The following is a 23902-nucleotide window of genomic DNA, read 5'->3' as shown; positions in this document are numbered from 1 at the left end:
TCCTCTGAGAACCATAGGAAAACATCGCGACTCAGAAGACTTTCCTCCTGTCTACCATATCTGTCCACCAGTCATCTATAAGTGTATTTATGTCAATTAGAGTTCATCAGTTGTTAGCAAAAGAAAGGGACTCTCATTAATCGAAGCAAGAAAGGAATTAATTGGAAGCAGCAGGGCAGGTTGCCGAAATGAAGATGAAACTGAGCAACCAGCTGCTCAAAGAAGGGACTAGGGAGGCTCTGAGAAGCAATAACCAGTGAACAGTCCTTTCCTGGGATGCCCTTGGGACACTTCAGCCTTTGTCCTTTCATCACTTGACTCAACTCGATTTAGAGCGAGGCTGAATGGCCCGGCTGTGTCATGGGCCACCTTTAGGCATGCCTTGATTGATAGTTCCACTAAGCCTCCCAAAGAGAAATGTTGGTGCTCATCCCAGATGAAGGGCAAATGGAGGAGAGGCAAGCAAAACCAACATGTGTCCCCTACACGATGGGTTGATCCCAGGCCCCATCCACTCTATAGAAAGCACTTCACAGCTGCCCACCCAGTGCATCCCAGGGCCCTTCAGAACCAGCCATAAAATGGCCCCTGGAGAGGAAGGGATTCGGAGACCAGACACCACCAGGTGAGGCAAGCACCAGCTTGGAAATGACAATGCTCAGTGACTGGGTGACTTTGGGCAGGTAGGTAGAGCCCATTCTGGCAGGTGAGTGGTACCAGGTAATGAAAATACTACGAAAAGGAAGCCTGAAAGAAAACCGTGTGTAGGGGTCCTTGGAATGGTGGTTGTTCACGGAGGGGTGGCAGCAGGTGTGAGGGGCTGAGATTTGGCACCCAAATGCCCATTGTGCCAGTGAAAATTTGGTATTGGAAGTCTGGTGTTCTCTCAAGAGGGTCTGATCCTACCGAATTTGTGGGGTGAAACCTGCTTTTCAGGACTAGCCCTAGGCAAGATTGCCAAATCAGGGAAACGTGTTTTCATTTGCAAAACCTTTTCCCTGTCCCTGGTGATGGATGTCTCCTTAAAGTGTAGGGTACAGTACAGGATACTCTGTTTTCTCTCCTCTAAGGTACCTTCAAAACCTGGGCTCTGATACTTCCTTCACACTGTGGTATGAGTAAAGGAGAACAGTTTAGTGAGGGAATATGCACATTTTTTTTTTTCCCACTGGGAGTAGAGCCTAGAAGGGTTGAATCTTCAGCTGATGAAATTTCCTTAGTCAGGATGTACGGGACAGTAGATTTCCTGAGTTTATTTCTTGGGGTGTAAGTTACACCTGGGAGTTCAGCTAATGATTTTGATTTGCTTGCTTGCTTTCCTTTCTTTCTTTCTTTCTTTCTTTCTTTCTTTCTTTCTTTCTTTCTTTCTTTCTTTCTTTCTTTCTTTCTTTCTGTCTGTCTGTCTGTCTGTCTTTCTTGGAGTCTTGCTCTGTCACCCAGGCTGGAGTGCAGTGGCGTGGTCTCAGCTCACTGCAAGCTCTGCCTCCCGGGTTCACATCATTCTCCTGCCTCAGCCTCCCAAGTAGCTGGGACTGCAGGTGCCCACCGCCATGCCTGGCTATTTTTTTTGTATTTTTAGTACAGATAGGGTTTCACTGTGTTAGCCAGGATGGTCTCGATCTCCTGACCTTGTGATCTGCCCACCTCGGCCTCCCAAAGTGCTGGGATTACAGGCGTGAGCCACCGCGCCCGGTGATGCCATTTCTTAAGAGAAGATGTGAGAAGAGACAGCAGGAGAGGAGTTAAGAATAATTCTCATCCACTCTATACAAAGTCTAATGACCCCAGGTGTTGGAAATTTTCATCATCATGTTGTAGGTTATGAATACAAAACCCTCCTTGTATCTCAATTGCTATAGTCCTCATATAATTTTGATGTTATTAGCTAGCATCAGGTGTGATAGAGCCAACTCATACTGGCTTGCAAGAGTTGTGTGCATCTTGGCGTTCAATGACATCGTATTGGTAGCTGAGAACTGGTGGGACTATTTATAATATAGAAATTGGAAATCCTATGTATCAGGATTTTTTTCTCCTAGAGTTGGTTGTTAAACATTTATCTGCATATCACTGGATATAATTCATTTCAAAGTAACAGGGTTGCATAGCTAATGGTTTCCTTTCTATGGAGGATAACATATTTTAATATGTAGTACTGATGAGCGTATACATGTATAGTTAAAATTTCCAAAGCATCTTTGCAGTCAATCTTTGATATTAGCTTACTTACCTTAAAGAAAAGGAGAAAAAACAGAAAAGGAATATAAAGGAAAATGCAGTTTTCTGATTGCAATAGAAATAAATCCTGAAATGATGGTGAATTAGAAGAGCCGAGAGTACTCGCCAAGGCCCTTTGAAGCTGCTGCTGTTGTCCAGCCTTTTCTCGCCTCCTCCTCTCTTCTGGTTTCTGTTACTGGAAATAATTACAAGGGTCAGTGACCTGTTAAATGTAGTGACTTCAGGATAGCATATGCTTCATTCATGGATTTTGGCCTCACTAGACAGGTTAGCTGAGGCACATTATCACTTGGTAGGAAAAAACCTACTGTAATTGCAAGCACATTTTCAATAGAGGAAGAGTTTGCAAAAAAAAAAAAAATGTTTGGTACAGTGAATATAGAGGTGATGCGTTATTCTGGGGCAAAGTGTACTATTCAGAGAAATGTCTATTAGCTTTTTGCATTTGAATCAGAGAGAAACAATGTGTCAGGTCATAGATAATCAGAGCACATATGTAGAGAAGTTTACCACATAATATCTGTAATAACTTGGTTTTGTTATCATAATGACTATTATGCATATGCTTAGAAGTTCCAGTGCAAAACTAAAGATTGTTTTGAAAAAGCATTCTTTGGAAAACTGGATATTCTAAAATATCGAAGTCATTTGACATCTCTGAGGTGAAGTACTGCAAAGGAAAAGGAGAAATGCAATAGCTACAGCGACTTTAGACAGCTCCAGTTCGGCACTTCCAAGTGGTACAAAAAGCGTACAGTTATTTCAAGCACCCAAACGCTCTGCAAAGAGAAAGCTCTAAATAGTCAGAATGCAGAACAACTTAAGTGTTACTCCAGGAATAGTATATGCTTTGAGTTAAATATGAGACAATTAATTTGTGCAATGGATAATGGAGCTAATTACTTTGAACTCATAACTTACATAATGCAGTTGCTTTTACTGAGCATCTACTAGGTACCACACAGTGTGCTAGACTCCTGGGATGCAAACATGATCCTGGTACAGTCCTGTATCTAGGTTAATAGGAAAGCAACAGCACCAATAAACAGGAAGAAAAAAATACAAACATAAGAATGAAGAAGAGCTCAGTACCTCCCCAGTACATTAAAACGACAACCCTACATTTTACAGAGCACTTAATACATTTTTAACTGTGGCTGGCTCCTTTATTTTTTTTTTTTTTAACATAAAAAGGCTAATGATAAAAGTGTATATTCCTATTTCTTTAATTGTTTTCTCCTGAAAAATATGCATCGTGTCCTTTGTGGAACAGTTAGAACCTTTAGAGAAATAAAAAGAAAGTAAGTCACTTGTAATCTCCCGAATCACAGATGATTATCTTTAACCATTTCCCTCATAATATTATTCACATGTATATGCAAATATGTCATAGATTTCAAGTATATTTACATATACAATTTTATACTCTGCCTTTTCCCTTAAAATTCTTATGAGGATCTCTGCATGTCATCACATATCATACAAAAATTGCTTTTTAATCATTGATAGTTCATCATCTAAATGTATTATAATTCATTGAACATTTCTTCTGCTGTCAGACTTTGAAATTGTTTCCAATTTATTGCTAATATAAGTTATAGATATCTTTGATGTGGATATCCAAAACTATCTTTATATAAATACCTTTGTGCACACTTCTGAATACATCTTTACCATATATTTTCAGGAAAAGAATTACTGAATTGAACAATTATGGTATTTGTAATTGTTTTTGATATCTATTTCCAGATTGCATTCTACAAGCGTTTCCAGGTTTATATTCGCACCTGCATTGATGTGAATATTCTCAAAATGTATGTACTAATATTAGTGTAATGAATTCAAGTGGGGAAGTTGAGTTCTGAAAATGATGTCAACCGATTAGTTTTCATCCAGTGAAATAGCTTGCCCTGGCCGTTCCCTCCGGCCTGACTTGTTCGTTTCCTAGATTGCTGCTCCCTGGTTATATTCAGCTCGCTCCTCCCATGTCACCTCCTTAGACAGGCCATCCTGGAACCCTCTGACCTCTTCTTACTATGTATGTATGTATGTATGTATGTATGTATGTATATATTTGTATGTATGTATGTACTCTCTGACCTCTTCTTACCCTGTTATGTATGTATGTATGTATGTATTTATTTATTTATTTTGAGATGGAGTCTTGCTCTGTTGCCAGGCTGGAGTGCAGTGGTACAATCTCGGCTCACTGCAACCCCCTCCTCCTGAGTTCAAGTGATTCTCCTGCCTCAGCCTCCCTAGTAGCTGGGACTACAGGCACCTGCCACCACGCCCTGCTAAGTTTTGTATTTTTAGTAGAGACGGGGTTTCACCATGTTGGCCAGGACGGTCTCGATCTATTGACCTTGTGATCGACCTGCCTTGGCCTCCAAAGTGCTGGGATTACAGGCATGAGCCTCCGTGCCCGGCCACTCTGTTTTATTTTTCTTTTTACTACTAGCATTGCTTGATATTAAATATTTATTATTTGCTTTTCTATTGTCTCTGGCCTCCTGCATGTAAGTTCCATGAGGCAGGGAGCTTGTCTGGTTCACTGTGGACCCTAAGGACCTGGCCTAGGCCTGGCACTGAGTGTGCGTTCAGTAAACGAATGTCAGAAGGTTGTGCCAATAACACATGGTCAAATATACTTGTAGAGTTGGTTGCTTTTGCTTTTATATTGTTGATTTTTATTCCTGTGGAGAGCCTAAGTGTAATGTTGTATAACGAGCATCTGTCAGATGTTTAGTTCATCCTATTAGTAACTCAGAGACGGCTGGCTCAAGCCTTTTTCTCCATAAGTTCTGTCAACCGCACAACTGCATAGACAAGCATAATGTACTTGGTCAGCATCAGCGGAATACAAATGCAAATTTATGGTTGTTTGACTTACCAGTTTTGATGTTTGGGATTCTGCATTAAACCGATATAACATTATGTATTTTTGCATTGCAAGCCATCTGTGTTTACAATGCTTTTCCAAATCATTTTTTGGCGATTTTATTATTTATTACATATTTTTTTCTTGGCAATCTAAGCAATATGCTAGTCTGTGCTTGTTGGGACTTGTTTAGTCATTACCACTTCTTGTAATAACGCCTTAAAATTAGAAGTTGAAAATAATCACACTCGGGACAGGATTATCGGGTGCATACCCTCTGGTTTTATTTACTTGGTGCAGCTTTCATAGAAGGCATGGAAAGGAGAGAAATACAGAGAGGGAGCTGCCGAAAGTTAGATCCAGGCAGCAACAGAAAAAAGATTAGAATCCACATTGTCAGGGAATTGGTTCACCCCTTGGTCTCCCTGCAAAGTGGCTGAAGGAATAGATTCCCACAGACAACTAGTTTCTGGTTGATTTCCCTGGGGAGGACTAGACCTCCTTTCCCAACTGTGGCTCTCAGGACTGTGTACATGTAGTTGTTTGTGTCTGCTCTGCTTGCACTTGACACCTGGACTCAGGAATGCTCCCGATGGCTTCCTCTGCATTGTAAAAGGAGCCCTGCAGAGTGAGGACTGACAGCTCCTTCATCATGGTTCTTCTCAGTGCCTTGCACAGGACTTGGCACAAGGTCAGAAAATGTTTTACTGAGTGGATGAATGAAAGAAGCTCAAAGTAAAACTGTTCCATGAGGCCAGATTAGGTTAATTCTCCACCAGCTTTTATACAGGGTGACCATATTCCTGATTCATCTCCTTGTAATGATTAATAGCACCCCTTTTGCTCTAAAGGTGACCTGATTTGAAGGATAAATTACAGTCATCCTACATTTCAGGTACTATTGACAGATTGGTGAACATATTTGCAGTAGCTAAAAGAATGTGCAACTCAGTTTGAACAAAATGCATGGCCTATTTCTAGGGCTTGAAAGAACTTCAGTTGTCCCAGAAGGACAGATTGAGAGGGATCTGCAGTGTTGTTCAGCACAACTTTGATCCTGTTCACCTATTAACTATGACTTGCTACGTTAGTAGCAAATATCCTGAGCTTCTGGCTTATTGGATATCCAATACAAAATGCTTTAAAAATTTTCCTGGGCCAGATGCATGTCTATAATCCCAGCAATTTGGAAGACTGAAGCAGGAGGATCCCTTGAGGCTAGGAGTTTGAGACTAGCCTGAGCAACATAGCAAGACCCAATTTCTTAAAAAAAAAAAAATACAAATAAAAAAAATTAACCGGGCGTGGTGGCTTGTGCCTATAGTCCCGGCTACTCAGGAAGCTGAGGCAGGATGATTGCTTGGGCCCGGGAGTTTGATCATGCCACTGTACTCCAGTCTGGGTGAAGGAGTGAGACCCTGTCTCTTAAAAAAAAGTTGTTTTTTTTTTTTTTCCCCCTACTAAAGGCACTAATGCCATGGCTTCTTCAACTCGGATTCCATGGACTAGTGCCATCCTAAGAGTCTGGATTTAGCTCTATTTGTGTCAACAAACATCCTACAGATGTCAACAGTTACTGATTACTCATCTTTACTTCATAAAGCAATATTTACAGCTGATGGGTTGTGCAGTATTGTGATTGAAATGCCCATTACAGTTTAAAAATTAGAGCCATAAGTTCAGCATAAACATCTGTGTAGTCATTCCTGATGATCTAAGGAATGGTCCATTCATCTTCTCTTAATTGTCAGGATGAAAGAGTCTTAGAAACCTGCAGCTGTAACTCTCAGGTGACTCCCGAGTTTGGGAGCATCTATACCTATCACAATACTGAAAAATAAACTCTCTTCAAAAATCCCAGCACTTTTGGAGACTGAGGCGGGCAGATCACCTGAGGTCAGGAGTTGGAGACCAGCTTGGCCAACATGGCAAAACCTGGCCTCTACTAAAAATACGAAAATTAGCTAGGCATGGTGGTGGGTACCTATAATCCCAGCTATGTGGGAGGCTGAGGTAGGAGAACTGCCTGAACCCAGGAGGCAGAGGTTGCAGTGAGCCAAGATGCGCCACCACACTCCAGCCTGGGAGACAGAGTGAGACTCCAGCTCAAAAAGAAAAAAGGGAAATCAAGACAATCATCATCCTTGATGGATGGAGGGTATTTAGGCAAAGTATAGTGACCATGCTTGAGGGGATGGATACCCCATTTTCCATGATGTAATGATCACACATTGCATGCCTGTATCAAAAACATCTCATGTACCCCATAAATATATACAACTACTAGGTACCCACAAAAATGAAAAATTAATGAAAGTGTAGTGATCAGTGACATTTGGGAAATTTGGGGGCAGGTGCAGGATTGATCCTTGGGCTGGCATTGTTTGGGTGTTCACTTGTCTGCATCATGAACAGTACAGAGGGTGTGCTTACAGCTATGCGAGCCAATGAGGCATTTGCTGAGTGTCTGCTTGGTGCAAAGCACTGAAGTGGCGATGAGGGGCCTTCGCATGGTTCTTACCCTTCAAGGTTCTTTGAGACAACGTTAGGCAACCATCATCTGGGAAGGTAAGAAGATAATTGACTTTGAGAAATTAAAAAGAAAATCACAAAATGAAGGGACCGCTTTGGAGCATAAACAGGGAAAGAAAATGATATAGAGACAAAATGTAAGAAAATGGCTAAGTATGGCAAAAATGATGCTCCATGCATTGTGATAGCATAAGTCAACATTAACTGATGCCCAATTCTTTTCTGGGCTGGTAGGCACTTTTCATGGATTTAAACTTAATCCTGACAACTCTACAAGGTGGGCATTGTTACTATCATGATGATCATCTCCATGATACCAGTGAGGAAACTGAGGTACACGTAGCCTAAGTAACCTACTCAAGGTTTGACAGCTAGACCTGTTTCAGGGCCTGTGCTCCTATCTGCTATGCAACTTCCTCTCCCCTTTCAAGACTGGGCAGGGATTATCCTGCTAATCAATGAAATCCATGTGCTGATTGTAAGTGCGTAATGCTTTCCAAACTATGAGACTTCTTCACAAACATCTCTGATTCAGACAGACAGCTTAAGATAGGTGTCATCACAGTATTCACTGGGAAACTGAGGCCCATAAAGGATATAACTTGCCTAAGGCCACATAGCTAGTAACTCTTGAGACCACTACACTATTCAAATTCCTTATTATTATTATTATTATTATTATTTTTGAGAAAAGGACTCACTCTGTCGCCCAGGCTGAGTGCAGTGGCGTGATCTTGGTTCAACTGCAACCTCCACTTCCTGGGCTCAAGGGATCCTCTCACCTCAGCCTCCTGAGTAGGTGGGACTAAAGATGAATGCCGCGATGCCTGACTACTTTCTGTATGTTTTTGTAGAGATGGGGTTTCACCATCTCTCGAGACTGCCCAGACTGGTCTCAAACAAGTGATCCACCCACCTTGGCCTCCCAAAGTGCTGGGCCTGCAGTCATGAGCCACTGTGCCTGGCCCCTTGTTATTATTTTTTAAGCTTCCATATACTGTGTGCTTTCCTGGCCCTCCATGGCCTCAAGTAATATGCAAGTAATGCTGTCACTACATTGGATCCTACTCAGGCCACTACTGGACTATTTTGTTCAATTGTTGGTTCTCTGCAGTTATAGGGGATGTTTATACCCTAGAGAAGATTTGGTGTGATGTAGAGAGAAGCTTGATTTTATTGCAAATATCTGTTGAGGAAGTCTGAAAGTTCTGTCTGCAGAGGAGCCATATGGCTTGGGCAATTTTTACACAACCTCCTTACAGGAAGGGCAGTGGTTCACTCAAGGCCCCGCCACTTCCGTGACTCACTTGGCTTCGGGGAGGGGCTTCTCTCATTCCTCTTTGGTCAGGAGCCAAGGGTCAGTCAGACTGCCGTGGTCATGTTTTCCTGCCATGTGTTGTAGATTCTGGAGTCACTGACCTTGTCAGACCTTGATGTTTATGCCCAACAGGCCAATCCAAACCATTTCACTTCGCTTTTTTCTCATGGTGTTTTCAGTGGGTGTCTGTCACTGCAGGGGGAATTGAAGCCTCTTTGCAAAACTTTGTACAAACTCTGTCAAAGTGACTTTCTCATTATTAGAGAAGAAGTGCATTTCCTCAGGTGAATTGTTTCTCAGGTAAAAATGAAAATAACTTTTGGGATCGATAAAGCAGAATTTAGGGAAATATTAGTGATTTCTCTAAAAGCTACAGCAAAATGTCTTAGGTACTTTTCCCCTTTGAATGAAACCTTATTCCCAATACTAGGAAAATCAATTTAAAGACAAGTTAATAATTTAGCAGTATTTCAACATAAGGTAATAGACTATATTTAATGTAATAAAAATACCAAAAGTGATAGAAGTGAGACTTTTATAATCATATTTCTTCACTATTTTTTGCTGCTTATTCCTTGTTTCTCCCTTCTCTGATTACTTTCTCCCTCTCTTTCCAATCCTGACACCCTAATGTTATATCTCGGTATGTGGAAGGTTGGCCAGACCTCTAGGGTCTTTTGATTTCACCGGGCATGCCATAAAAATCAGTATTCCACCAGAGGGAGCTGAGAAGCAAAGAGGAGACCAACCTACTTACTTCACTGAAATGCAGAATTTTATATTTTTTCCCAACTTCCATTAAAAGAACAATTTAAATGTCCCAGGGGGTTGTCTTCATGTTTTTTCTTTTTGACTTTTATTTCTTTTCTTGGAAGTCTGCTTCATTTTTCCCAGTATGAAGGTTGCAATATTGCTAATGGATCAGAGGACCAACATTGTAGTTCTCTACTTCCCTGTCTAGAATGGTTGTTTGTTTTAAAAAGTCCCTGGGGTCACAGATCTGGGGTATGAAATTAACTCGGTGAGCAACATGTGTGTGTGTGTGGCAGGGGGCGGGGGAGGGAAAATTCTTCTAGATTCCCAATATAGCTTGAAAATATTGCTCTTTTGCATCTGTGTACAAAATTGTACTCTTTAGGAGCTTTTCCTGCCATAAACTCTACTCTGTCATATCCCCACATTCCTCAAAATCTGTCATATCTGATTTTGTTTTCTTCTCCACCCCTAAGTCCTGGTTTCAATGTAACATCCTGTGAAAAACCCATCCAACTCTCCAGCCTCATTGTGGCTGTGTCCCCTCAGCTGCATCTAACCTCACACCCACTCCAGTTCAGTCAGCCTTGCTCATGATTGCGTCTTGGACAAAGTGATCCCTAGAACTGTTGACTTCTGAAATTTCTGTTTGCAGTGTCCTGTCCATACCATTACCATGCATCCTCCAACTCCTGACTCACTTATTCCTCCTGCATCTGTCCTTCAACTTCAACAAGATCTCTAAGGCCTCTAAGGCTTTCTTTTCTCCCACCTAGCCCCTCCCAGACCCAAGACAGCTCTCTTCCACCTTCTCTTCCTGCTTGCTAGGTGAAGCCACGCGCTCCATTGAGCCAATCTCTTGCCATACTCTCACCTCCCTCACCCCTTTGGACATTCTGCTGCACCCACTCAGCAAAACCACAACTCAGTCCTGTTCAGGTGTTGACCTTTTCTATCCAAAACCCCGGAGCTCTGCCAGAGAAAGCTGCCCATCCATGACACTGGTATATTCACGGTCTCCAACTTCCGCTGGGTCCTCAGCACGCTGTCCAGCAATCCATTCATGGTTCCAGTGAACCCTCTGCCATTTACTTCCTGACATTGCCTCAATTTTATTGTGCACACATTGTTCTGAGAAAATGTCAACCTCAGGCGCGTAGAACATGTTTTGATATCCTTCTCTTTCTTTCCTGCTGTACCATGATTGAGAAGAAGTTCGGTAAAGCTAAACTGATTTGAAATATTTTTTGATTCCAGGGATTATCACAGATATTTGGAATAGTCTCACATAGGCAAACTCCTCATACCACATGAGTAGAGAGAAAGGTATTTCCGTGACAGCTTTTTTACAGGTTGTACTGAGCTACTTTTCTCCTCTGTATCATCTGATGATAATGTTTTGCTCACTATTCAGATATCTTTAAATAATTTGGCACATTTCTATATTAATCACTTCAACAAAGCTCTGACTTTGTGAGTGGGAAGTATTGCATTGTAATGTAATCCTGAAACATGCAAATCAGAGCTGAGAACTGAGGAGGTGAAGGCCTGCCACGATAGAACTGAAATTGTGTTGACCTTACTTCGTAAAAGCACACCTAGGCCAATATTAGCCTTTTATAGTTGTTTTTGTTTTGTCTTGTAACCTTTTAAATTAGCCTTCTCAAGGTGCTATAATTTCAGCGGTGCAGTAGCAGGACAAGTGCTCCTGTAAGCTGTGAAAAGAAATCAGCAGGTAGGGTTATGGGGGAAGGACTTCTGCTGATGTTTCTCTTTCTCAGTACAATTTTTCTTCAAGGGCTCTTTCATAAATATGTGCTGGTAATTAAGATCCAAGTTCAAATGGAGGGCTGTCCCTTGGAGGACAAAGCCAGAACTTGCATTCCGGGTTATTTAATCGGTGAAAATGTGCAAGTCCTATGAGCTCCCGAGTCCGACATTGGACCATCATTCAAGCGCCTGCCCTTGGGTTCTTTGCTGTGTCCTGGCAGATTTGTGCTCCCATCTTGACTTCCTGGTCCAGTCCTTTGGTGGTCAACTGCTCGATGTCTGTGGGGACTGGGTCTGAAGCCCCAGTCTTATTCGAGCGTTGCTCTTAGCCGCTTTTCCAAATGCAAATATAAACCCTCAAAAACTTAGTTTTATAATGCATTTAGGAATCATTGTTTTTATTCTTTGTGGAATGTCCTTGAATGTTTCAACAAGATATTTCAAAATGTTTAAAATGTTTGGAGGAAGCCAAGTGCGGTGGCTCATGCCTGTAATCCCAGCACTTTGGGAGGCCGAGGTGGGCAGATCACTTGAAGTCAGGAGTTCAAGACTAGCCTGGCCAACATGGCAAAACCTTGTCCTACTAAAAATACAAAAGTTAGCCAGGCGTGGTGATGGACATCTGTAATCCTGGTTACTCAGGAGACTGAGACAGGAGAATCACTTGAACCCGGGAGGTGGAGGTTGCAGTGAGCCGAGATCTCACCACTGTACTCCAACCTGGGCGACAGAGTGAAACTCCATCTCAAAAACAAACAAACAAACACAAATAAAATAGTTGGAGGGAAAATAGTCTAAAATAATTTGTGCTTATGATTAAAAAAACCCCTATTTTCTCATTTCTAAAAGCTGGTTTCCCACAGCTTTGTCTGATTTCTAAATGCTTTTCTGTGAGTCCCACATGCTATGGTCACAGAGACGTGTGTTGGTATCACCTGAAGGGAGTGTTCAGGGTATAAATCTAACCTCACTCCCAGACACTGCCATTCTGAGAACTGGGGAGTCACATTTAGAGGGATTCCCCAGGGGCTCTGAGGCAGGTGAGTCCAAGTGGTCACAGTCACTGAGAAACCCAGTGGATTCAAGCAGCGGAGCGGAAGCCTGCAGACCTGGCCTTGAGGTTTGTGGTGGTTTTGGATTAGGGACCTAATTTCCTTGGAATTTATTTTCTTAATCTGTGAGGTGGGTTTTACCCATATAGTTTTATAGATTGCTTCTTAGTTTGTCTCAAAGAAATGACTGTATGTCTTAGTAGTGAAAGGATATAATTCTAAGTAATATTTTTATTTTGGACTTTTGGCTATAGGTTTAGCAGGTCCCAGTAGATAAATGAGTCCTGCACTTGATCAATTTATTTAAATAATTAGAACAGAAAATACCCCTATGTCTTCTGATTGGACTTGAATTCATATAGCGAGGGAAGATAGCCTTTTTAGGTCTCTCTTTCTGCCCTTCCCCTCAGGCACACTGTGTGTCAAAACGTGCAGGTTGAAAAGGAGATTTGTGCACCAAGAGAACGTTTTTCATATAGGTATTCAGTTGTCCTGCGCCATTTGTTGAAAAGAGTATTCTTTTCCCATAAATTACTTTGGCACCTTTGCCAAAAATCATGCATTTGTGTCTATTTCTGGACTCTTCTCTACTGATCTATTTTGTCTGCCTTTAGGCGAATACTATACTGCTTCAATGACTATAGGTAATCTGTACTAGACTGCAATTATGAAATTAGATCGTTTAAGTCCTCTTAACTCATTCTTTGAAAAAATGGTTGGGTTTTTTTAAGGTTCTTTATATGTGGTTCCACATACATTTTAAACTGTCTATAAAATCTTTTTTCAATCTCTATAAAAAAGCCTGCTAGGATTGTGAATAGGATTGCATGGAATCTGTTAATCAGTTGGGGAAGAATTGATATATAAACCACTGTAATTTTTTCCCTCTCTCGTATTAGTTTTGGTTTTAAAGGATTGTTCATAATTTAAGGAAGAAGAATCCTCATTAGCTCTGAATAGAACATAGATAATGGATTCAAATTTCCACTAATATGTTTTCTGTGGTATCTATTCCAATTATTTTCATGGTAATAGGAACATTAAATAATTTTCTTAAAGCAACTTAGTAATTTTTGAAATAAACCAAATTAAGTAAAAGGTACAAGTAAAACATGATGGTATTTCCATATTAACAAAAAGGCCAAATGCTTCCATGTCTGTGTCAAATAATTAAGAGGATGATGTTCAAGGCTGTTTTTTTCCTTAGAGCAGTGGTAAATATTTAACAGTTGACTCTCCAGCAAAAAGAAACAAATGCACTTGATTTGTAGTCTTTGCCAATTTCTATGTTGCAAAATGCCCAATACAGCTGATTTCAGGCTACCAAGATGATGTCTCTGAATGCAGAGTTGGGAAGAGATACACACTAGAGCACCATTATATAGAATTTCCATCGTATAGATACAATAGAGGCCAATAATTTCAGGAGTGTGGATGACAAACTGCAGTAAAATATTTAGGAAGAGATGGGTTTTGAGTATGTATTACCTTTGCTTTTAGTATACTTTAATGTAAGTGCTTACTTTAACTTTTAATAATGTCTGCATTTAACAACCAGCTCACAAAATTCCTGAAAACTGGCTCACAATTGGCAGTGAACCAACTTCAGCACACCACGATGGACCAAGAGTAAAGACTAAAGCATATTTAATATCAAACTAAACTAGGAGTTAATTGTCAAACGAAACAGAATGAAAGGAGGCTTGTTGTATTTTGTAACTTTAAATACCCCATTCGGCAATTCTAAACTGATGGGGTTGGGTAGACATTGTATTACCATTTTATGAATTAAATGATTGATGACAGACAGAAGTATATGTGTGTGTTGAGGGGATGGGAGTGGGTTGGGGAAGACCAGCTGGAACTTTTCCTTAGAGTGGGATGGGTGAGATAACAGATTGACCCAAACCTGTAATGGTTCCTCACAGAAGTTTCTCACTCGAATAGCGGTAGTCCAGGGCAGTTCCAGGTGACCATGGCGGATTTTTGTTTTATTATTTTTTTGGAGAGTGTCAGCTCCACTCAGTCATTTCAGGGATCAAATTAAAGAGAGCTCTGCAACTTTACTCAAGATCACACAGGGGTTTCATTCTGGTCAGTGGGAAGGAGAATGACCAAGAAGGAGCCAGTCAGGGAGGTTTGTATGGCCAGACCTGGATCTGGTACCTGAACCTTCCTCTTCCATTCCATTGATTACCTCAGCCATGTGACCACACCCAACTGCAAAGGAGTCTGGGAAATGTAGTCTATAGCTGTGCCTAAGTAGAGGGGGAAAACTGATTTGGGGGAACAAGTTCATACCTTGCTAGCTGTATTGATGCAACATGACTTAGGGACTTTTCAAGTCTCATGATTCAAGTGTCATGATTTCAAGGGACTTGAAATTTAGTTAAGTCTTACTGTTAAGTGAACTACACTTTTGGACAAGCGCCACCCTCTCTCTGGACCTCGTCAGTAAGATGCAGGACTTGCACCAGGTCCTTCCTCGCTTTGGGACTCTGCTCATTCACTCTGTCTTTCCCTCCTCAGCATTTCCTGCTTCCCCATCTATCCTGCCTTCTCGAGGGTGCCTGCTGTTCACCCATTGGTCCAGATATGACTTTTTGTGCCAGTGGAACACTGTCTTCCCTATGACTTGGCACCGGTGTGCCACTGGCTTGGCTTGCAACCAGGGCAGGGAGCACAGGGGTGCTTGTGACTCGGGGGTTCTGAGGGACTGAGCACAGCCGTTGGATGTGGGGAGAATTGTGCGTGGAGCAGCTCAGGAGTTTGTTGGGAAGCTGTTCTCATTTTGCTTCAGTCAGGAAAATGCTGAGTTCGATATGCTGGTACAAACGGTGTGCGCCAGCAAACAATGCCTTGGAGGAGTTACAGTGTGCCACGGGAGAATGTGGCCCCTGAAGAAGACGGTCTGCGTTCGAATCCTGGTTCTGTCCTTTCTGAGTTTGTAACCATGGCCAAATTACTTACCTTTTTTGTGCCTCAGTTTCTTACTCTGTAAAACATCAACTACAATAACAATATAAAAAATACATATAATATAAAAATATTTTCTATAAAATAACCCTCAGAGTTTTTTTGAGGATTAAGTAGGTTAATACCTGTAACATGCACAGAACAGTGCTCAGTATATGGCAAACACTACACAAAATATTTATTTTGCTTTTGTTACCAGTACATGGTAAATGCTGTACAAAATACTATTTTTGCTGTTGTTATCAATATAACGGTGATTTCCCAGTGCATTTAGGAAATGGTTCTCCTATGGACATTGTGAATAGGAAGTAAAAGGATCACTATCAGGTTCCTTCTGAACTGACAGTTGGTTCAGTTGATTGTGCAGTGCAGGTTGCTCTCAAAAAATACAAAATGGTTCCAATTATGTTATGGGCTACCTTCCTCTTCTCTTCCTTACTGCCTTTATGCTCCTGTTCCCTCCTTTAGTCCCTTTCCTGCATGAGAGAAATAAAGACATTGAGACTTGTATCAATACTAAAGTGCCAGCCTAGATGCTGCAGACATTTAATCAGATCCGCGTCATACAGTATGCCGGCCCCTCTTCCTCTTCGTACCCTTGGTAGATGTTGCTAATCAATATGGGAGTTTTTTTCCTGTGGGACCTTAGTGCATCCATAGAAAGGGCCGTGGTCAAAACATTTAACATGCGGTATTGTTTGACCAGTCAGAGTTGACCCTGGCCAGAGGGCTGGAGGTCTCCTGCTGTACCAGGCATGAACCTCTTGGTTGCTGCCAGGGAGATAGGAGGAGTTCCCAGGAAAAAGCCAGAACATCCAGGGAACAGGCATGGGGAGAGGGGAAGAGAGGGGTGCTCAGGGCAGTATGGAAGAACAGAAGTATTTCACTATGTTAACAATTGGAATGACTGTCCTTGAACAAACAGACTGAATATCAACCTTGCACAGAATTGTGTCAACGCAGACACAGCCACCGGCCTCTCTGGAGCTTGAGATGAAAAACTGACAGTCAAGCTGTCATTAGATGTGGTTCAAAGAAGAGGGTCACAGCTGTTCTCGAAAGTTAAGGAAAAGACCTTAGGGAAGAAGGATTTGGGTTGGGCCCTGAAGGGTTTCTGTTGGTGGGGGAAAGGGCATTTCAGGTGCTGGAAGAGGACGAGCGGCCGGGTGCTGTGAACCTGACAGGGGAGGCAGCCCCTCCTTCCCGCTCGCAGAGGATGCTGAGCCAGGTTGCCATGGTGATGACAGACTCCTTTGGGCCCGCAGCCTTGTAAAGCCACCAGAGCAGAAAAGACGGGCAATTCCCCAGTTCCCAATTCTGCCCAGACTGTGAAATGGCAGTAAATGCCAATCTGTTTTCTTTTAGAAAAAGTGGTTTCTCCTTAAGTCTTACATTGTAAGTTCAAAATAGCTCCAAAAGCAAATTCCAGATGTAATTACATCCTTACAAAATGTAACGCTTTTGTTTTTCTCTTTTTTGAGTATATGTTTCTAGAATTCAGAAGTAAAATGATACTATTTTCAGAATTATTCCCAATACAACTTAACTGCATGAGAAAAATCATTTCCTCAAATTTGTTAAGTGAGAAAGGCTGCAGTAGTGTGGTGAGAGTACAGTGGAATTTATTGGGATACTTCACCCTCTGCCTCTCAATTTCCTCCTCACAGAATGAGATAATATCATTTCAGAGAAAGCTTGGAGGAAGGAAAGAAGGAAGGAAGGAAGGAAAGAAAAAAATCCATAACTCAAACATAGCTATTACAATTTTTTTTTGCTTATTCTATATGCATATTTGTTCAACATTTTTAAAGAAAGTTATAACCATGGTCTAAATTTAATTTCATATTCTGCTTCCTTAAGCTACCTTCTTTCTCATTTCCATAGGTTGTGCATGGGTGTCATTGTCCCTTAGGAGAGGACGAAGTCACAACCTGCTGAGTACCAGCCTACATAATTTACTCCTTAAACTCAGTCTTCACAGTGTTTTTACTTGGATAAATATTCTGGTATCATGTTTTCTAAGCCAATTGCCTATGTGCTTGGCTTTAGGCCCTATTTGCTTCAGGCTGTCTGCAAGGTGCATGAATAAGATAGTGCTCCTGTGACCTGCGTTAAGAACATCCAGAGAACGAGTGTAGAGGGAGGACGCCTCGCCCAGAGACAGTCCTCTATGTACTTGTGGCTGAAGCGTGCCTCTCTTGGATGTGGATGCTTTTACTCCGTGGTGCCAGGAACCAGGGTGGTTTGGGTGCCTGCTGTCCACTCTGCCCCTGCCCTTGGGAACAGGCCCTGAACGGGCTGCTGCTGGACGGGCATGCTCACCCAGGCTTGCAAGGAGCTATGCTGTTTTCTGTTCCAGCCTGCCCGACTAGATTTCACATTGTGGCTTTGTTTCACCTTTCATACTTGGGATTTATTTTTTTGTCTGCTAAAATCTTAAATTATTGTTTATATTATTTTGGATTCATTTTAGCTTTTCTAAAGAAATTCTACTCTCTTAGTTGTTTAGTTCCCAAAATGTAATTTTATTTTTAAAAATAAGGTGGCATAACACCATTATGAGAAGTTTAGCAAGAAAGAGAAAAATATCCATAACCCAAATATAACTCCAGTACTTTTTGTTTATTCCCTAGAGATATTCAAAATATTTAACAAAGTGGTAAGTGTGATAGGTGAATGATTTTTATATCCTGCTTCTTTCCTTAACCCACCATTATTCACATTTTCCATATTGTTTTACAGAGGGATTCTGTTTTTTAACAGTTGCTATACTCCATGTGGTCATTGTACCAGAACTGGCTTAACCATTATCTAATGTCATACATTCAGTTGTCTTGAAATTTACCATTAAGACATTTTTTGATGTTCAGCTTTGAACTTACAGATTTTCTCATATGAAATTAAAGATTACTGATGTCACTTATTTACTTACTGTCTGATAGGTTTCCTAAAGAAGTGCACCAATTTACAACATCAGAGGTAATGTTGAGATCAGTTTTACAGAAGTTGCTGACATTTGATATAATAATAATTAATTAATTTATTCTTGCTAATTTATTAGGGAAAGTGGCTATCTTGTTTCAGTTTGTGTTTTTAATTACTAGTAAACTTGAGCTTTTCCCCATGTTTGCTCACTCCAGAGCTTTTATTTTGTGAATTATCTTTTTAGATCCTTTGAAAATTTGGGCCTAATATTTTCTTATTGTTTTAGATGAGAAAAATGTTAACACTTTGTTGCAAATACTAGTTTGTTTACTAATTAATATCATCTCTGGGCTGATACGTCTACTTTTGTGATCTGGACTACCTATATTAACACTGCAGTCTAAATAGTACTGCTTTATAATTCTTTCAGAACTTTCTTTACATTCTTATCCTCTCCTTGATACATGACATTTATAATCATTTGGTGAGTTGCTCCAGCCTCCCACCCTGCAAAAAATTCCAGCCTGAACTTTGATCGTAAATGAATGAAATCTGCATCTTGATTTTGGAAGCATAGATATTTGTGTCCCAGTTAGTGCTTTATTAAGGAGATAAGCCTTAGTAAATGTTTGTGAAATTGAGTTCTTAAGATACTCCATTTAGTCACAAAGATGTGCTTTGTGAGCTGCTGGGTTTTTTAGTATGCAAGCGCTATATTATAGTTAGTGTTTATTTAGCTTTAGATTGAATGTGTCAGAGTCTCCTACTCAATGTTTTGTAATATGTTAATTAAAAACATGAGTAACTTTGAATTTGCAACCTTCTTAGAAGCAGCCTTTCCAGAATCCTTAGGATGTTGGAATGCTTTCTTTAATAATATTTTGGCTGTTATTGAAGTGATACCATGTTTGACTTCTCATCCTTATCAGCTAAAAGTGGTAGCTTAAGCTATGTTCAATGGCACTGCGTTTGCTGCTGCGGTTTTAATTAAAGAGATATTCATAGCTCTATATTTAGATAGAGTACTTTATATTAGCACTAAAAGGTCTATAGTGCACAGTTTATTGGGTTAGGAAAAATACTGGCAGAAATATTTTATTGGTTGATACAGAATTAATAATAAGAATGACCATAATGGAAATAATTCTCGCTGACATTTGAGCTCTGTGTGCCAGTTACTTTTGTTAGCTCATTTAATTCTTACTACAACCCTATGAGGCAGATGCTGTTATGATTTCCATTTCGCAGATGAGGAAACTGAGGCACTGAGCGATTAAGCAAATTACTTCCGTGTCTTCTCTTTTGCTCTTTCATGAAGATGTGGAGATGGAAGCACTGGTGACTGACTGCACAGCAGGTATTTCTGGCGCAGAATTTAAGAGCTGGAAGTGATATCTTCATATCAGTTCGTTCATGGTCTGGGGTTGTCACTTTTCACGTGAGAAAATCAGAGCCCTGAAAGTTTCAGTAATTCTTTTTTTTTGAGATGGAGTCTCGCTCTGTCACCCAGGCTGGAGTGCAGTGGCACGATCTCGGCTCACTGCAAGCTCTGCCTCCCAGGTTCAGGCCATTCTGCTGCCTCAGCCTCCCGAGTAGCTGGGCCTACAGGCGCCGCCACCACGCCTGGCTAATTTTTTTTCTTTTTTCTTTTTTTTAGTAGGGACGGGGTTTCACCATGTTAGTCAGGATGGTCGCGATCACCTGACCTCGTGATCTGCCTGCCTCGGCCTCCCAAAGTGCTGGGATTGCAGGCATGAGCCACCGCGCCCAGTCTCAGTAATTGTTATATTTTTAAATTATGAAAATAATAATGCTTAGTATGCAGAAGTACATAAAGTAAGAGGTCTTCTGTTTTCCTTCCTTCTGATCCAATTCCACTCCCCAAGAAAGCTCCATCAGAAATGGGAAGTGTGCCTGCAGACATCTTCTCTCTACATTTTAAGAGGAAGCTGGAGGGGAGCTCACAGAGTAGAAGGCAGTCCTTCTAGGTCTTCTCTGATGGCTTTCAAAGAAACCTCTGCTCCAAGGAATCACTGGGGGACAGGAAAATGATCAGGACACACTTGTAGCCACCAACATTGCACCTGGGGCAAGCCTCATGCGTAAGTTAGCTGGTCTTTTCCAGGCAAGCCAATGGCTTTAAATTTTTTTTTTTTTTTTTTTTTTCCCTGTAGGTAGAAAATAAAATAAGGTGCTTTCACTAAAAGCGGAACTACCATTTGACCCAGCAAGCCCATTACTGAGTGTATACCCAAAGGAAAATCAATTATTCTACCAAAAAGACACATGTACTCATGTTCATCACAGTACTATTCATGATAGCAAAGACATGCAGTCAACCCCAGTGCCCAACAGTGGTGGACTGGATAAAGAAAATATGGTACACGTGCACCATGGAATACTACACAGCCATAAAAAAGAATGAAATCATGTCCTTTCCAGCAACATAGATGCAGCTGGAGGCCATTATCTTAAGTGAATTGACACAGGAACAAAAATCCAAATGCCACATGTTCTCACTTATAAACGGGAGCTAAATACTGGGTACAGCAGACATAAAGATGTCAAAATAGACATTGAGGACTACAAGGGTGGGGAGGCAGGAAGGAGGCAGGGGTTGAAAAACGACCTAGTGGATACTATGCTCACTACCTGGGTGATGGGATCAGTTATACCCCAAACCTCAGCATCACATCTGTCCTTGTAACAAACCTGTACATGCACCCTCTGACTCTAAAGTAAAAGTTGATTTTTCTTTTAAAAAAGAAAATGAGATGCTGTCAATAAAAAGCCTCTGTCCAAATACATATATTAGCTTGCGATCTCTGTGCCACAGGTAAGCTTGACATATTTTAAACATCTGCCAGAAGATTTTATTATTATTATTATTATTATTATTATTATTATTATTATTTTGAGATGGAGTCTCACTCTGTTGCCCAGGCTGGAGTGCAGTGACACCATCTCGGCTCACTGCAACCTCTGCCTTCCAGGTTCAAGCAATTCTCCTGCCTCAGCCTCCTGAGTAGCAGGAGGTGGCACAGAAATGTGCCACCACACCCAGCTAATTTCTGTATTTTTAGTAGAGACAGGGTTTTGCCATGTTGGCCAGGTTGGTCTCAAACTCCCGACCTCCGGTGATCCTCTCATCTCTGTCTCCCAAAGTGCTGGGATTACAGGCAAGAACCACCATCCCTGGCCCAGGTTTTATTTTTTTGTGAGTCTAGAACACTTCTAGGGCCTCTTGGTATAGTTGGTGTTGAATGAATGAATAAATTCTGCTGAAGCTTAACATGCTTTTAATGTAATTATCCATTAAAATAGAAGATAGAGAAACTGCCAACAAACACATTGGGAAATGATTAGGGATAATAGATTGTGCCTACAGATGAGATTGCTAAAAAAGGCACACATTCTGTGTGCTCCTAATTTGCGACATATTTTCTGTCAGTCATAATAACCTTCTAATATTGTGTTGGTTGCTTCTTGGTCACCCTTTCTGAAAACGCCCAAGTTACTACATATGATCAGGAAGCAACCACAATAAATGTTGTTTTAAAGATCCATCTGTCAAAGATAAAGTCACCTACAGATGCGGTCACAGAGGGACAAATATTCAGAATGCCACATCACTGCATTTCTGGGTGCTGACTTTTCGAACATGAATGCTTTGATACAGGGTAAATGAATCAAAATTGTGAGTCCTTTTGTTTGCCGTTTTCCAACTCTTCGTAACTAAGACAATTTTCATTTCACTGGAAGCCCCACAGCTGACTGCCTCTCTGAGACACTTGACTCCATGTATTACTCAAGGATCTTTTATGGGCTGACTCACTCAAACTGGCACCCTGGAGTTGCTAACTTGGCTGATTCAAATGGGGGCAACAATTCAGAAAACTCTTGTTACCATCTCTGCCCAATGAGGTCTCCGCATAGTGACCACAGTGCTGTTGAGCCACCTAAGTCAGTCCTTCTTAGTAAAATGTAAAGAGACCTATATAGGTCTAATCATATGTAAGAGTTTTGCTCTTTAGGAGGCACCTCAGGTGTTATCTATAAATTCCTCCTTACTAAAATATTGGAAAGCAATAAGGTTTAGTTAGAAAAATAATGATGACCTAACATTTATCAAGTGCTGACTATCACATATTAATTCATTTCTGTCTTACAATTCAATGAGCAGGTTTGTATGATGATTGCACCCAATTTACAGCTTGGAAAACAGAGGCACGGTTACCAAATTGGCAAAGTTGGGATGGCAATCTAGAGAGTTGAGATTCAGAGTCGAATCAGTCAACCACCAGGCAAAACACTGTCCCATTTCTTTTTCTTGCTTCTTTCCCTGAGAGAAAAAAAGAGTGAGGGGAGAGAAGAAGAAAATAGGAAGAAGCAGGGTTAGGGGCTGTTGGTATTTTCAAACATGTGTTAAGATGAGGGTGAAAATATGTTAGGGGAAGTAGGCACACTGCGAGATAGAAACATCAGTGGTCAGATCCTGAGGCAGAGAAGAGGCTAGACCAAGGGTAGAGCCTTTTTGATGTCCTGGGTTCCAACTCTTGATGTTAGAACTAGGTTCCCTCTGGCTGCAGAGGGTAAGATTAAGAGCTGTTGACTTACATCTGGACACTGCCTCAGGAAGCTGGGTCACGGTGATGACTTCTTGGGTAAGGGTTGCAGGTCCTGTCTGTGGAGTTAACATGGTCAGTGCACTGGCCCCAGTATCATCCTGCATTCCACCACAGAGCTCCTTGACATTCCGGACACCCTCGTCCACCGCATCAGAGCGGCTCTGGTTATTTCTGTTTAATGTTTTGGGGTTCTTATATCTTTTGGACAAAAGGCCCAGTCGTTCAAAATCAGTTGAAAATGGCCTCTCTGCAACACTCAATTGTTACTACCACGTTCCCGTGTTTTAGGTATCTATTTCTATGTAACAAGTTACTCCAAAACTTAGTTGCCTGAAACTGCCATTTTATTTTGCTCACAATTTTGTGGGGTGGGCATTCAGAAAGGGCTCTGTTGAGGAATTTGTCTCTGGTGCGTGAGATACCAGCAGGAGTGTCTGAAACTGTGGATATATGACTTTGATGACTTCCTGCTTCCTACGGCTGGTCCCCTGGTACTGTTTGGTCTATTTCCCCTCCTCTGCCCCTCACCTCGGTATCTCATGCTTCAGAGCATCTCCATGTAGTGTAGGCTTCTCACAGCATGGTGCTTTCTGGATAGCCTCAGTTCCAACCCAGTGGCTGTCTTCCAAGAGGCAGGAAGTAGTAGCCACTGGGCCAGGCAAGCGCCTTCCTGGACTCGGCATGATGGTCTACCCTGCTCTATTGGCCAGAACAGCCACAGGCCTGCCCACGTGTAAGAGAGGGGAGAAAAGGACTCTACCTCCTGATTGGAAAGTGGCAATGTCACTCAGCAGAAGAGGACGTGCGGTGGGAACCGTTGTTGCGCCAT

The 23902-nt window shown here is 41.4% G+C and overlaps 1 protein-coding gene and 1 long non-coding RNA gene across 3 annotated transcripts in view; one reads left to right on the top strand and one right to left on the bottom strand.

The window, feature by feature from the left end:
* LOC105473962 (delta/notch like EGF repeat containing) overlaps positions 1-23902 on the top strand; it is a 363113-nt gene that overhangs the window by 69052 nt on the left and 270159 nt on the right. The window lies entirely within an intron of this gene.
* LOC105473963 (uncharacterized) lies at positions 15861-23738 on the bottom strand. The gene is made up of 3 exons (XR_982595.3): positions 23602-23738; positions 23063-23129; positions 15861-15996 (listed from the first exon to the last, which is right to left on the bottom strand). It is a non-coding gene; the product is annotated as an uncharacterized lncRNA (long non-coding RNA).

Source organism: Macaca nemestrina, chromosome 11, assembly GCF_043159975.1.
Source record: "Macaca nemestrina isolate mMacNem1 chromosome 11, mMacNem.hap1, whole genome shotgun sequence".
NCBI lineage: Eukaryota > Metazoa > Chordata > Mammalia > Primates > Cercopithecidae > Macaca > Macaca nemestrina.
Note: the sequence above shows the minus strand (reverse complement) of the source record. Positions and strands in the feature narration are given on the sequence as shown.